Below are 15,146 nucleotides of genomic sequence, written 5' to 3' on the forward strand. Positions count from 1 at the left end.
ATTTTTGTATTTTTAGTAGAGATGGGGTTTCACCATGTTGACCAGGCTGGTCTCGAACCCCTAACCTCAGGTGATCAGCCTGCCTCAGCCTCCTGAAGTGCTGAGATTACAGGTGTGAGTCACCACTCTTGGCTATAAACTACAACTTTAAACAAAACAATACATAACCAATTTTTTTCCTCATCAACATAAAAGAATGACGTTGAACGAAAGTACTGTTCAAGGACCTGATATATGTAGTTTCACTTAAAATCAGTTTCCAAAAACCTATCGATGATGTTATGTGAGGACTTCCTATATTTCAGTACGTAGGTATAAATCTAAGAAAACAAGTACAAAACTTAATATGCTGAAAACTATGAAAGAAATGTTCAAAGACGGGAAGACAACACATATGTCAAATCTTCCCCAAATTGATATACAAGTTTAAGAAAATGCCTACCAGGGCCGGGTGCAGTGGCTCATGCCTGTAATCCCAGCACTTTGGGAGGCCAAGGCGGGTGGATCACTAAGTCAGGAGATGGAGACCATCCTGGCTAACATGGTGAAACCCTGTCTCTACTAAAAATACAAACATTAGCTCAGCATGTTGGCAGCTGCCTGCAATTCCAGCTACTCGGGAGCTGAGGCAGGAGGATTGCTTGAATCCAGCAGACAGAGGTTGCAGTGAGCTGAGATCGAGTCATCGCACTCCAGGCCTGGGTAACAAGAGCAAAACTCCATCTAAAAATAAAAAAACTCCTGGCCTAAAATATTCCTCCTGCCTCAGCCTCCCAAAGTGCTGGGATTACAGGTGTCAGCAGCATACTTGGCTAGATTATACTTCTTTATACCAACAACAATTAGAAAATAAAATTAAATCAAATGATCAGTTCTCAGTTCTTGTCTTGCTAGACCTATCAGCAGCATCTACACAGCTGATGAATCTCTCCCCCAGGAACCGGCTTTCTTCTCCTGAGGACACTGCCACTCTCAAGATTTTCGCATCTCTCAACTTGGAAACAATGGAGTGTTCCAGAGTTCAGTCCTAGGGTCTATTCTTTTCCCTCTACAAAAAACTTAAAAATTAGCCAGGCATGGTGCCATGCCTGTAATTCCAGTGACTCTGGAAGCTGAGGGAGGAGGATCACTTGACTCCAGGAGTTGGAGGCTGCACTGAGCTATGATTGTGCCACTGAACTCCAGCCTTGGTGACAGAGTGAGACCCCATCTTTTAAGAAAAACAATAAAAAATAAATCCTATCAACATGCTAACAAATTTACATCTTCAGCCAGCAACTCTTCTCTGACTCTAGACCCACATCAAACTATTCACTGAACATCTCTACGCTGTGTATCTAAAAAACATCTCAGGCTGGGCGAGGTGACTCAGGCCTGTAATCCCAGCACTTTGGGAGCCTGAGGCGGGCAGACTGCCTGAGGTTAAGACCAGCTCGTCAACATGGCGAAACCCTGTCTCTATTAAAAATATAAATTAGCTGGGTGCAGTGGCTCATGCTTGTAATCCCAGCACTTTGGGAGGCCGAGGCAGGTGGATCATGAGGTCAGAAGTTCGAGACCAGCCTGGCCAACACAGTGAAACCCCCGTCTCTACTAAAAACATAAAAATCAGCTGGGCGTGGTGGTGGGCGCCTGTAATCCCAGCTACTCGGGAGGCTGAGGCAGGAGAATCGAATGAACCTGAGAGGCAGAGGTGGCAGTAAGTTGAAATTGCACCACTGCATTCCAGCCTGGGTGACACAGCGAGACTCCATCTCAAAAAATAAAAATAAAAAAGGCCGGGCGCTGTGGCTAATCCCGACACTTTACGAGGCCAAGGCAGGCAGATCACCTGAGGTTGGGAGTTCGAGATCAGCCTCACCAACATGAAGAAACCCCGTCTCTACAAAAAATACAAAATTAGCCGGGCATGGTGGCCCAGCTACTCAGGAGGCTGAGGCAGGAGAATCGCTTGAACCCGGGAGGCGGAAGTTGCAGTGAGCCAAGATCATGCCACTGCACTCCAGCCTGGTGACAGAGAGAGACTCTGTCTCAAAAAAATTTAAAAAATAAAAATAAATACAAAAATTAGCTGGGCGTGGAGGCACATATCTGTAATCCCAGCTACCTGTGTGGCTGAGGCAGGAGAATCGCTTGAACCCGGGAGGCGGAGGTTGCAGTGAGCTGAAATCATGCCACTGCACTCCAGCCTGGCGACAGAAAGAGACTCTGTCTCAAAAAAAAAAAAAGGCTGGGCGTGGTGGCTCACACCTGTAATCCCACCACTTTGGGAGGCCGAGGCGGGTGGATCACCTGAGGCTGGGAGTTCGAGACCAGCCTGACCAACATGGAGAAACCCCATCTCTCCTAAAAATACAAAATTAGCCAGGCGTGGTGACGCATGCCTGTAATCCCAGGTACTCGGGAGGCTGAGGCAGGAGAATTGCTTGAACCCGGGAGGCAGAGGTTGCAGTGAGCCGAGACTGCGCCATTGCACTCCAGCCTAGGCAACAAGAGCAAAACTCAGTCTCAAAAAAAAAAAAAAAATTAGCTGGGCGTGGAAGCGCATGCCTGTAATCCCAGCTACTTGCGAGGCTGAGCCAGGAGAATCACTTGACCCCAGGAGACGGAGGTTGCAGTGAGCTGAGACTGTGCCACCGCACTCCAGTCTGGACAAAAGACCAAGACTCCATCTCAGAGGAAAAAAAATTTAAAAAACCTCAAACTAGGCATGTCTAAAAGTGACCTGATTCTCTACTGCCACCCTGCCCTATCTACAGTAATTGCAATCTCAGCTGATGGCAATTTCTACTTGTTGAAGCCAAAAACTAATAGTCATTTCTGCCTATTCTTTCCCTCAAACCTAATCACTCAGCAATTCCTACCAGTTGTAAATTCAAAATAAGCCAGGCATGGTGGCTCACGCCTGTAATTCCAGCACTTTGGGAGGCCAAGGTGGATGGATTACCTGAAGTCAGGGGTTCGAGACCAGTCTGGGCAACATGGCGAAACCCCGTCTCTACTAAAAGTACAAAAATTAGTTGGGAGTGGTGGCACATGCCTGTAATCCCATCTACACTCAGGAGGCTGAGGCAGGAGAACCCAGGAGGGGGAGGCTGCAGTGAGCTGAGATCATGCCACTGCACTCCAGTCTGGGTGACAGAATGAGACTCTGTCTAAATGAATGAATGAATAATGAATTCAAAATACATTTAAAATCATCACCTTCACCACTCCCATCCGTATCAAAGGTAATGTCATGGATTGGTTTTAAGTGTGGGAGCTCCCAAATTTCTATTTATACCAGCTTTATTAAAATATAATATGCAAACCATAAAATTCACCATTTCAAAGTGTACAATTCAGTAGTTTTCAGTACATTCAGAGTTGTAAAACCATCACCACGAATTCCAGAACATTTCTATTATCTCAAGAAGAAACCCCGCAACCCATTAGCAACCATTCCCATTCCTCCCTCTCCTATCCCCTGGCAACCACGAATCTACTTTTGTATCTACAGGTTTACCTATTCTAGGCATTTATATGAACAGAATTTTATAATATAAAACATGGCCTTTTGTGACTGGCTCCTTTCGCTTGGCATGTTTTCCAGGTTCATCCATGTTGTAGCCTGTATTGGTACTTCACTGATATTGCTAGGAAATATTGCATGGTACAGATATAACACATTTTATGTATACATGCATCAAGTGAGGGACATTTGGGTTGTTTCTACTTTTTGGCTATAGTGAATAATGTTGCTATGAACATTTGTATAGGAGTTTTCTGTGGACACGTTTTCATATCTCTTAAGTATATATCTAAGAGTGGAATTGCTAGTTCATATGGTAACTCCATGTTTAACCTTTTGAGGAACTGCCAGATAGTTTTCCAAAGCAGCTGCACCAATTTCAGCTTCCACCAGCAATGTGAGGGCTCTGATTCCTCTAATCCTCACCAACACCGTTACTGTCCATTGTTTTGTTTTGGGTTTTTTTTTTCATTTTTTCCTTTTTTTTTTTTTCTTTTTCTACGCACCCCCCCAAACGCTTCATAATACAGAACAGGCACAAAGCGTGGGCTGAAGTATATATGGGGTAGGTTTACTCTATCTCCTCTTTCTATACAGTCAGTGTAAGAATACAGCCTGTGGTTAAGCACCAGGAGGTGTTGGGTTTGTTATTAGTTTGGTTAGGCTTTTTGGTTGGTTTTTTTGGAGACAGATTCTCACTATGTTGCACACACTGGTGTCGAAGTCCTGGGCTCAAGGAACTCTTCCACATAACCCTGGTGGTATCTAGCTGTGGTTTTGATTTGCATTTTCCTAAGGACAAATGTTGTTGACCATCTTTACATATTCTTTTTCTTTTTGAGACAGAGGCTTGCTCTGTTGCCCACGCTGGAGTGCAGTGGCGTGATCTCAGCTCACTGCAAGCTCCACCTCCCAGGCTCATGCCATTCTCCTGCCTCAGCCTCCCAATTTGCTGGGACTACAGTCACTCGCTACCACGCCCAGCTTATTTTGTTATTTTTTTTGAGATGGAGTTTCGCTCTTGTTGCCCAAGCTAGATGGTGCAATCTCAGCTCGCCACAACCTCCGCCTCCCGGATTCAAGCGATTCTCCTGCCTCAGCCTCCCTAGTAGCAGGGATTACAGGCATGTAATAGCTGGGATTACAGGCATGAGCCACCACATCCAGCTAATTTTGTATTTTTAGTAGAGACGGGGTTTCTCCATGTTGGTCAGGCTGGTCTCAAACTTCCAACCTCAGGTGATCCACCCGCCTCGGCCTCCCAAAGTGATGGGATTACAGGTGTGAGCCACTGCACCCAGCCTTATTTTTGTATTTTTTAGGAGCAATGGGGTTTCGCCACATTGGCCAGGCTGGTCTTAAACTCCTGACCTCAGGTAATCCACCTGTCTCAGCCTCCCAAAATGCTGGGATTAAAGGCATGAGCCACTGTGCCCAGCCTGTTTTGGATAATATTTAACTGTAGTTTTTTGGTTTTGTTTTTTCTTTTTGAGACGGAGTCTCACACTGTCACCTGGGCTGGAGTACAATGGCATAATCTCGGCTCACTGCAACGTCCAGCTCCCGCGTTCAAGCAATCCTCCTGCCTCAGCCTCCCTAGTAGCAGGGATTACATGCATGCAGCACCACGCCCTGCTAATTTTTGTATATTTAGTAGAGACAGGGTTTCAACATGTTGGTCAGGTTGGTCTTGAACTCCTGACCTCACGTAATGCACCCACCTCAGCCTCCCAAAGTGCTGGGATTACAGGCGTGAGCCACCTCACCTGGGCTTCACTGTAGTTTTTTAAAAGAGAATGTTAGAAATGAAAGCAAGACACTCAACTAAATATAATCTACCCAGACACACAAAAGGGACTGAATTAGATTAGACCAGAAAAGAAATCTCTGGATAATAGAATCATAGGTGATTTTGTTTTTTATATACTTTTTTATATGCTACTTTTGCATTTTCCACATAAACCATAATAAATGCATTTTTTTCATAATCAGGAAAAAATCATTATTATAAATTAAAGGTGAATCATGGACTTCCCGCTATACTTCCTCCAGTTTGCAAGCTATATATCCCTTCCATTCCCTTTTTTTCACTTTGTCTATTTGTATGTAAAAAGATCTAAACATATAGGCAGTTTTAGGGTCCAAATAATGTTTAGTGTATTAAAGAAAATTCTGGCCGGGCACGGTGGCTCATGCCTGTAATCCCAGCACTTTGGGAGGCCGAGGTGGGCAGATCACGAGATCAGGAGATCGAGACCATCCTGGCTAAACTGGTGAAACCCCGTCTCTATTAATAACACACAAAAAAAAAATTAGCCGGGAGTGGTGGCGGGCACCTCTAGTCCCAGCTACTCAGGAGGCTGAAGCAGGAGAATGGCATGAACCCGTGAGATGGAGCTTGCAGTGAGCCAAGACCGCACCACTGCACTCCAGCCTGGCAAGACTCCGTCTCAAAAAAAAAAAAAAAGAAAATTCTTATGTATAAAAACATATACAGGCCAGGCATGCAGGCCAGGCACAGTGACTCACACCGGTAATCCCAGCACTTTGGGAGGCCGAAGCAAGCAAGTCACTAGGTCAGGAGATCGAGACCAGCCTGGCCAACATGGTGAAACCCTGTCTTTACTAAACTACAAAAAATTAGCTGGGCGTGGTGGCGCACGCCTTTAGTACCAGCTACTCAAGAGACAAGGCAGGGGAATTGCTTGAACCTAGGAGGCAGAGGTTGCAGCCAGCCGAGATCGTGCCACTGCACTCCAGCCTGGCAACAGAGCAAGACTCTGACTCAAAAAAAAAAAAAATTATATAAATACATACAAATATAAATATATAAATACATAAATATAAATATATGTAAATATATATTTACATATATTTATATGTAGATAGCTGACACTATCTTCCAATCACCTGTTCTACTTATAAATCCAGTTTATCTCAATCCCACATATTCCACTGTATTTAACTATTCCACTGGGTTTAACTATTTTATCATCTAATCTTACGTATATTTCTTTTTTCATAATGAAAGCCTCATCATTAATACATTAGTTTAAACAACTTGTATAGCTTCTTCATATATATACCTGACCTAAACAGAGTGTATTTGAAAAGGATATAGAAAATAAGAATGCATAAGTAAGATTTGATATATTATGGAGAAATGTGAATGGACTGGCTCAAATGAACAATGTAAAAACAAATATACTCCCCGCTCCCGTCCTCAAAACAAATAATTATTAACAATACCATGAATACATGCATTTTTCAAATTATTCTGCCTCTATTATATAATTTTAACCTGATGTAAAATCTAATCAATAAATACTTGCTCACTGATTATCATCATAATATTCCAACATGGTAAGCAGAGGTCTTACCAACTCTAGATTTTTGTTTTTGTTTTTGAGACAATCTCCCTCCGTCACCCAGGCTGAACTGCAGTGGCATGATTTCAGCTTACTGCAGCCTCAATTGCCCATGCTTAAGTGATCCTCCTGCCTCAACCTCCCAAGCAGCGAGGGCTATGGGCACATGTCAGCATCTTGGAAGGCCAAGGTAGGAGGATCATTTGAGCTCAGGAATTCAAGACCATCCTGGGCAACACAGCAAGAGCCTATCTCTAAATAAATAAATAAACAAAAAATACAAAACCTTCCCACTGAAAACCACATCATCAATACTAAAAAAAAAAAAAAGCACTATATCAGGCCAGGCACAGTGGCTTATGCTTATAATCCCAGAACTTTGGGAGGCTGAGGCAGGAGGATCACTTGAGGTCAGGAGTTCAAGACCAGCCTGGCCAACATGGTAACACCTCGTCTCTACCAAAAATACAAAAATTAGCCGAGTGTGGTGGTGTACACTTGTAATCCCAACTACTCAGGAGGCTGAGGTTGGAGAATTGCTTGAGATCGTGCCACTGCACTCAAGCCTGGGCAACAGAGTGAGACTCCTCTCTAAACAATTAAAAAAAATGAGAAAATAAAAATTGAAAAGCACCATATCATTATTCAAGATACATAATTTTATTACAGATTTTCTTAAAAAAACAAAATGCAATATCCTAAAAATCACAAACTTTACTATTGATACTAATTCTGAGGCCAAACACAGGTGGCTTATCCCTGTAATCCCAGCACTCTGGGAGGCCAAGGTGGGCAAACTGCCTGACCCCAGGAGTCCAAGATCAGCCAGGGAAACATTATAAAACCTGTCTCTACAAAAAAATACAAAACAATTAGCTGGGCGTAATGGTGCACACCTGTAGTCCCTGCTACTTGGGAAGCTAAGGTGAGAGGATCAGTTGAGCCAATGAAGTCAAGGCTGCACTGAGACATGAGCATGCCACTGTACTCCAGCCTGGGTGACACAGCGAGACCCTGACTCAAAGAAAAAGTTTAAAACAAAAGATATTAATTCCAAGCTTGCTATGCTACCATACACAAGTCAAGAAACTTAAAAAAACATTAAATATTTAGGAATATTGGGCTGGACACGGTGGCTCACGCCTGTAATCCCAGCACTTTGGGTGGCCGAGGCAGGTGCATCACCTAGGCCAGGAGTTCAAGACCTGCCTGGCCAACATGGTGAAACTCTGTCTCTACTAAAGATACAAGAAGTAGCCGGTCATAGTGGCACATGACTGTAGTCCCAGCTACTCGAGACAATGAAGCATGAGAATCTCTTGAATCTAGGAGGCTGAAATTCTGCCACTGCATTCCAGCCTGGGCAACAAGACTGTCTCAAAAAATATATATATATCTCTCTCTCTCTCACTCTCTACGCACGCGCGCGCACACACACACATTTAGAAATATTCAACATCAGAAGCTTTAAAATCTAATTCAAAAAGGTACAACCTGCATTTTTTTAAGTATTTTATCTAAAAAGAACCTTATCAGCTATACAAATATTTATACAGTTTTTATACTGAAGCTAAAAATATGGAACACTTCATGAATCTGCATGTCATATCCTTGCACAGAGGCCATGCTCATCTTCTCTGTATCATTCCAATTTTAGGAAATGTGCTATACTCCATATCATTATAAATAAATCTGTTATATGTAGTACATGACAAGGACAAGTAAGTTTGAATAACTTACCTCGGTGGAATAATATCCAGAAAATAACAGATCTCTATAACAATCAAAAAAGATATTGTGGCCGAGTGCGGTGGCTCACGCCTGTAATCCTAGCACTTTGGGAGGCTGAGGTGGGTGGATCACTTGAGGACAGAAGTTTGAGACTAGCCTGGTCAACATAGTGAAACCCCATCTCTACTAAAAATACAAAAATTAGAAGGGTGTGGTGGCCGGTGTCTGTAATTCCAGCTACTCAGATGACTGAGGCAGGAGAATCACTTGAATCCAGGAGGCAGAGGTTGCGGTGAGCCGAGATCGCGCCACTGCACTCCAGACTGGGCGACAGAGCGAGATTCTGTCTCAAACAAACAAACAAAACAGATATTCTGGCCAGGCACAGTGGCTCACGCCTGTAATCCCAGCACTCTGGGAGGCTGAGGCGGGCAGATCACTTGTTGGGAGTTCAAGACCAGCCTGGGCAACATGGTAAAACTCTGTCTCCACTAAAAATACAAAAATTAGCCAGGCATGGTGGTACACACCTGTAGTCCCAACTACTCAGGAGAATGAGGCAGGAGAATTGCTTGAACCCAGGAGGCAGAGGTTGCAGTGAGCTGAGATTACACCACTGCACTCCAGCCTGGGCAACAGAGCAAGACTCTCAAAAAAAAAAAAAACAATACACACACACACACACACACACACACACACACACACACACACAGACCCACATATGTATATTCTACATAATATTCAATATCAACCAACTAGGAATAATAGGCCTAAGAAAACAGATACTAAGAATCAAATATTTAGCTCCTTAAGACCATCAAAAAAGAAACAAACAAAAAAATATATTTATATGTAATATATAGGGAACCCAAACACAGCATGCTCCCAAACACAATCAGCAAACAACTTCCTCAGAAAGAGAAGCTACCAAAAACCAGTATCATCAATGTCTTTCCCATGGATTAAGTTACCTACAAGATGATTTCAAAATACTACTGTGATAAGAAAAAGGTAGATGGTAAAATCTCATGAGATACCAAAAGTACGTCACTAAAAAAGGTATTTTTGGGCCGGGCGCGGTGGCTCACTCCTGTAATCCCAGCACTTTGGGAGGCCAAGGCAGGTGGATCACGAGGTCAGGAGATTGAGATCATCCTGGCTAACACGGTGAAACCCTATCTCTACTAAGAGTACAAAAAATTAGCCAGGCGTGGCGGCAGGCGCCTATAGTCCTGAGGCAGGAGAATGGCGTGAACCTGGGAGATGGAGTTTGCAGTGAGCCAAGATCACGCCACTGCACTTCAGTCTGGGCCACAGAGCAAGACTCCATCTCAAAAAAAAAGGTATTTTTGGCTTTTTTTTGACACAAAGTCTCCCTCTGTCACCTAAGCTGGAGTGCAGTGACACCATCTGAGCTCAATGCAACCTCCGCCTCCCAGGTTCAAGGGATTTTCCTTCCTCAGCCTCCCAAGTAGCTGGCACCACAGGTGAGGGCCACCACACCTGGCTAATTTTTGTACTTTTAGTAGAGACAGGGTTTCACCATGATGGCCAGGCTGGTCTCGAACTCTTGACCTCAAGTGATCCTCCTGCCTTAGTGTCCCTAAGTACTGGGATTACAGGCAGGAGCCACTGTACCTGGCCAAAAAACACTTTTTATAGAAAATGTAACCAAATTAAGTAACCAATCATCTTTAAATATATCTATCAGGGGCAGGCATGATGGCTCACACCTCTAATTCGAACACTTTGGGAAGCCAAAGGAAGAGGATTGCTTAAGCCCAGGAGTTCAAGATAAGCCCGGGCAACATAGGGAAAACATATCTCTACGAAAAATTTAAAATTAGCTGGGTCTGGTGGCACACGCCTGTCGTCCCAGCTGCTCAGGAGGCTGAGGTAGGAGGATTGTTTGGGCCTGAGAGGCCAAGGCTGCAGTAGGCAGTAATCAAAGCACTGCATTCCAGCCTGGACAACAAAGCAAAACCCTGTCTCACACAAACAAACAAAAAGAGAAATATTTATCTATCTGTTATAACATTCTAAACACTTAGGAAAACAGTATAAATTATCACAGAAATCGTCCTTTGGAACACTATGCAGTAAAAAAAAAAAAATTAGGTGGAATATAGAAACAAGATGTGTAGGCCTGGTACGGTGGCTCATGCCTGTAATAACCCCAGCACTTTGGGAGGCCAACGCAGGCGAATCATGAGGTCAGGAGTTCTAGACCAGCCTGGTCAATATGGTGAAACCTTGTCTCTACTAAAAATACAAAAATTAGCCAGGCATGGTGGCATGCACCTGTAGTCCCAGGTACTCGGGAGGCTAAGGCAGAAGAATCGCTTTAACCAGGAGGCAGAGGTTGCAGTGAGCCCCACTGCACTCCAGCCTAGGCAACAGAGCAAGACTCCATCTCAAAAACATAAATAAATAAAAGAAAAGCTGTGCAAAAACGAGACAGATCTCTAGGACATGTTGTTAAATGTTAAAGCCAGTTGCTGAAAAATATATATATTTAATTCCAAGTGTATTTCTGTATAATACATCAGCACTTTCTATAATCCTCAACTACTTATTGCGGTACTAGTCTTGCTTAATTTAGAGTCAGTCGGTGTTACTGACTTATTATATTTCCATCTATATGTGTTTATATTTACAACTAACAATGTTTCTTGAGAACATGGATCATGATATATACTCCAAAATGGTACTATGCATAGTAACACACATAAAACAGGTAGACAAATATTTACGGATAGCTAACAATATGTAAAATACGAAGTAGCAAGATTAGCTTTTTTTTTTTTAAACTTTTTTTTTTTTTTTTTTTTTGACAGAGTCTCACTCTGTCGCCCAGGCTGGAGTACAGTGGCAAGAGCTCAGCTCACTGTAGCCTCTGCCTCCCAGGCTCAAGCAATCCGTGTGTCTCAGCCTCTCAAGTAGCTGGGACTACAGGTGCATGCCACCATGTCCTGCTAATTTTTGTATTTTTAGTAGAGACAGGGTTTTGCCATGTTGGCCAGGCTGGTCTCGAACTCCTGGCCTCAAGTGATCTGCGTGCCTCATCCTCCAAAAATGCTGGGATTACAGGTGTGAGGCACCGTACCTAGCCAAGATTGGCCTTTAAGAAGCAGAGAAAGGCCGGGCGCGGTGGCTCACGCCTGTAATCCCAGCACTTTGGGGGGCCGAGACAGGTGGATCACAAGGTCAGGAGATCGAGACCATCCTGGCTAGCACGGTGAAACCCCGTCTCTACTAAAAATACAAAAACAAAAATTAGGCGGGCGCCTGTGGTCCCAGCTGCATGGGAGGCTGAGGCAGGAGAATGGCCAGAACCCAGGAGGCGGAGCATGCAGTAAGCGAGATCGCGCCACTGCACTCCAGTCGGGGCACCAGAGCGAGACTCCGTCTCAAAAAAAAAAAAGAAGCAGAGAAATGAAAACACTCATTAAATAGAAAAACTAACACCACAGTTCAGGTCTTAATGCTTCCTCAGTGAACATGTCTTACACCACCATAAGCTCTTTTGAAAATTCTAGTAACAAAATCTGTGATTATATTTCCCTTCTCATGAGGTGTTATTTTAGTCCCTCAAATATATAAGTAAAAGCTTAGAAACCTGTGTAGGCCAGGTATGGTGGCTCACACCTGTTGTCCCAGCACTTTGGGAGGCTGAGGCAGGCGAATCACTTGAGCCAAGGAGTCCGAGACCAGCCTGGGCAACATGACAAAACGCCATCTCTGGGCCGGACACAGTGGCTCAAGCCTGTAATTCCAGCACTTTGGGAGGTCAAGGTGGGTGGATCACTTGAGGTCAGAAGTTAGAGACTAGCCTGACCAATACGCTGAAACCCCATCCCTACTAAAAATACAAAAATTAGCTGGGCATGGTGGCACACATCTGTAATCCCAGCTACTTGGGAGGCTGAGGCAAAAGAATTGCATGAACCCAGGAGGGGGAGGTTGCAATGAGCCAAGATCGTGCCACTGCACTCCAGCCCAAGCAACAGAGCAAGACTCCGTCTCAAAAAAAAAAAGCAAAAACAAGCTGGGCTTGGTGGCTCACGCCTGTAATCCCAACACTTTGGGAGGCTGAGGCAGGCGGATCACCTGAGGTCAGGAGTTTGAGACCAGCCTGACCAACATGGAGAAACCCCGTCTCTGCTAAAAATACAAAATTAGCTGGGCGTGGTGGCGTGTGCCTGTAATCCCAGCTACTCAGGAGGCTGAGGCAGGAGAATCGCTTGAACCCGGGAGGCAGAGGTTGCAGCGAGCCGAGATCATGCCACTGCACTCCAGCCTGGGCAACAAGAATGAAAATTCATCTCAAAAAAAAAACAAAAAACAGGCCAGGTGCGGAGGCTCAAACCTGTAATTCCAGCACTTTGGGAGGCCAAGACGGGCGGATCACAAGGTCAGGAGATCGAGACCATCCTGGCTAACACGATGAAACCCCGTCTCTACTAAAACATACCAAAAAAACCTAGCCGGGTGAGGTGGCGGGCGCCTGTAGTCCCAGCTACTCAGGAGGCTGAGGTAGGAGAATGGCGTGAACCCGGCAGGCGGAGCTTGCAGTGAGCTGAGATCCGGCCACTGCGCTCCAGCCTGGGCAACAGAGCAAGACTCCGTCTCAAAAAAAAACAAAAACAAAAAAAACCATCTTTACCAAAAAATACAAAAATTAGCTGGGTGTGGTGGCATGCACCTATAGTCCCAGCTACTCGGGAGGCTGAGGTGAGAGAATTGCTTAAGCCTAGCAGTTTGAGGCTGAAGTGAGTCAAGATCGCGCCACTGCACTCCAGCCTAGGTGACAGAGCGAGACCCAATTTCAGAAAAAAACAAAAACATCTTATGTGTAAAATATTCATACTCTACAACTTTAATAACACTTACTGTCTGTCTAGCATTGATGCTGTCAACATGCTCATTAAGGCCACGGTTGATATATGCAAACTCCACACCTCTTCTTGTTATCCAACATGTCTTCTTACTATAAAAGGAAAATTATATACTAAAGTCAAATTCACATCAAACTATAATCACAAAATAAATCAAAGTCAAAAATGTCTATAATATACATAATATACATGATATTTCAAAGAGAAAGTACAAAAGAGAAAAGACAAGAAAGACTGCACTTACTGCCATTGGAGGTGCTATTGCACTCTGAAAATGTCTACATAAAAGAAAGTAACTAAGCATTATTCTGCCTTTAAGTACAACACTAATTCCAGATAACAAAATAGCCTTAGCTGATAAGAGAAACCTTATCCTTATAGAAGGTGGCTATTAAATGTAAAAGAAACAACAGAACGCAAAACTGACTACCATTTTTAACCTATAATTGAATAGTTAATCAAGAATCATCAATGAATGCTAAAATCGTTAGGTGAGAAGTTGATAAAGAAATTGACCTGGCCAGCAGCGGTGGCTCACGCCTGTAATCCCAAAACTTTGGAGGCCAAGGCGGGTGGATCGCTTGAGGTCAGGAGTTTGAAACCAGCCTGGCCTACATGATGAGACCTCATCTCTGCTAAAAATAAAAATTAGCTGGGTATGGTGGGGCACACCTGTAATCCCAGCTACTCGGGACAGAGGCTGAGACAGGAGAATCACTTGGGAGGCGGAGGTTGCGGTGAGCCGAGATGGCACCACTGCCGTCCAGCGTGGGCAACAGAGACTCTGTCACAAAAAAAAAAAAAAAAAAAAAAAGTCCCACAAAAAAAAAAAAAAGAAAGAAAGAAATTTATCTGGGGCCGGGTATGGTAGCTCACAAGTATAGTCGTATTACTTTGGGAGGCCTGGCGGGGTGCAGGGAGGGATCGCCTGAGCTCAGGAGTTGGAGACCAACCAGGGCAACATGATGAAACCCCATCTCTACTAAAATTACAAAAATTAGCCAGGTGGGCTGAGCGCGGTGGCTCACGCCTGTAATTCCAGGACATTGGGAGGCCGAGGTGGGCAGATCACGAGGTCAGGAGATCAAGACCATCCTGGCCAACATGGTGAAACTCCGTCTCTACTAAAAATACAAAAATTAGCTGGGCATGGTAGCGTGTGCCTATAATCCCAGCTACTTGGGAGGCTGAGGCAGGAGAATTGCTTGAACCAGGGAATCGGAGGTTGCAGCGAGCCAAGATCATACCGCTGTACTCCAGCCTGGCGACAGAGTGAGACTCCATCTCAAAAAAAAAAAAAATTATCCAGGCATGGTGGCACACGCCTGTAGTCCCAGCTTACTCAGGAGGCTGACGTATGAGAATCGCTTGAACCCAGGAGACAGAGGTTGCAGTGAGCTCAGATTGTGTCACTCCAGCCTGGGTGACAGAGGGAGACTCCATCTCAAAAAATTTAAAAAAAAAAATTAGCCAGCCATAGTGGCACACGCCTGTAGTCCCAGCTTACTCAGGAAGGCTGATGCATGAGAATCACTTAAACCCGGGAGGCAGAGGTTGCAGTGAGCTGAGATTGTGCCACTGCACTCCAACCTGGGCAACAGAGTGAGTCTATCTCCAAAAAAGTTAAAAAAAAAAAAA

At 44.3% G+C, this 15,146-nt stretch overlaps 1 protein-coding gene, 1 non-coding gene and 1 pseudogene across 9 annotated transcripts in view; all 3 read right to left on the reverse strand.

Moving 5' to 3' along the window:
* The window catches only part of N4BP2 (NEDD4 binding protein 2), a 108,507-nt gene that overhangs the window by 76,742 nt on the left and 16,619 nt on the right, over window positions 1-15,146 (reverse strand). For all 8 annotated transcript variants that reach the window (XM_038008613.2, XM_008017595.3, XM_073012457.1 and 5 more), the window contains exon 2: window positions 13,504-13,600. The gene's annotated coding sequence lies outside the window, so the exon portion shown is untranslated. The remainder of the gene's footprint in view (window positions 1-13,503; window positions 13,601-15,146) is intronic.
* On the reverse strand, window positions 4,012-4,149 carry LOC119627768 (small nucleolar RNA SNORA51). Its single transcript, XR_005244001.1, has one exon. It is a non-coding gene; the product is annotated as a small nucleolar RNA SNORA51 (small nucleolar RNA).
* On the reverse strand, window positions 8,452-8,550 carry LOC119627812 (U6 spliceosomal RNA; annotated as a pseudogene).

This window comes from Chlorocebus sabaeus, chromosome 27 (genome assembly GCF_047675955.1).
Source record: "Chlorocebus sabaeus isolate Y175 chromosome 27, mChlSab1.0.hap1, whole genome shotgun sequence".
Taxonomy (NCBI): Eukaryota; Metazoa; Chordata; class Mammalia; order Primates; family Cercopithecidae; genus Chlorocebus; species Chlorocebus sabaeus.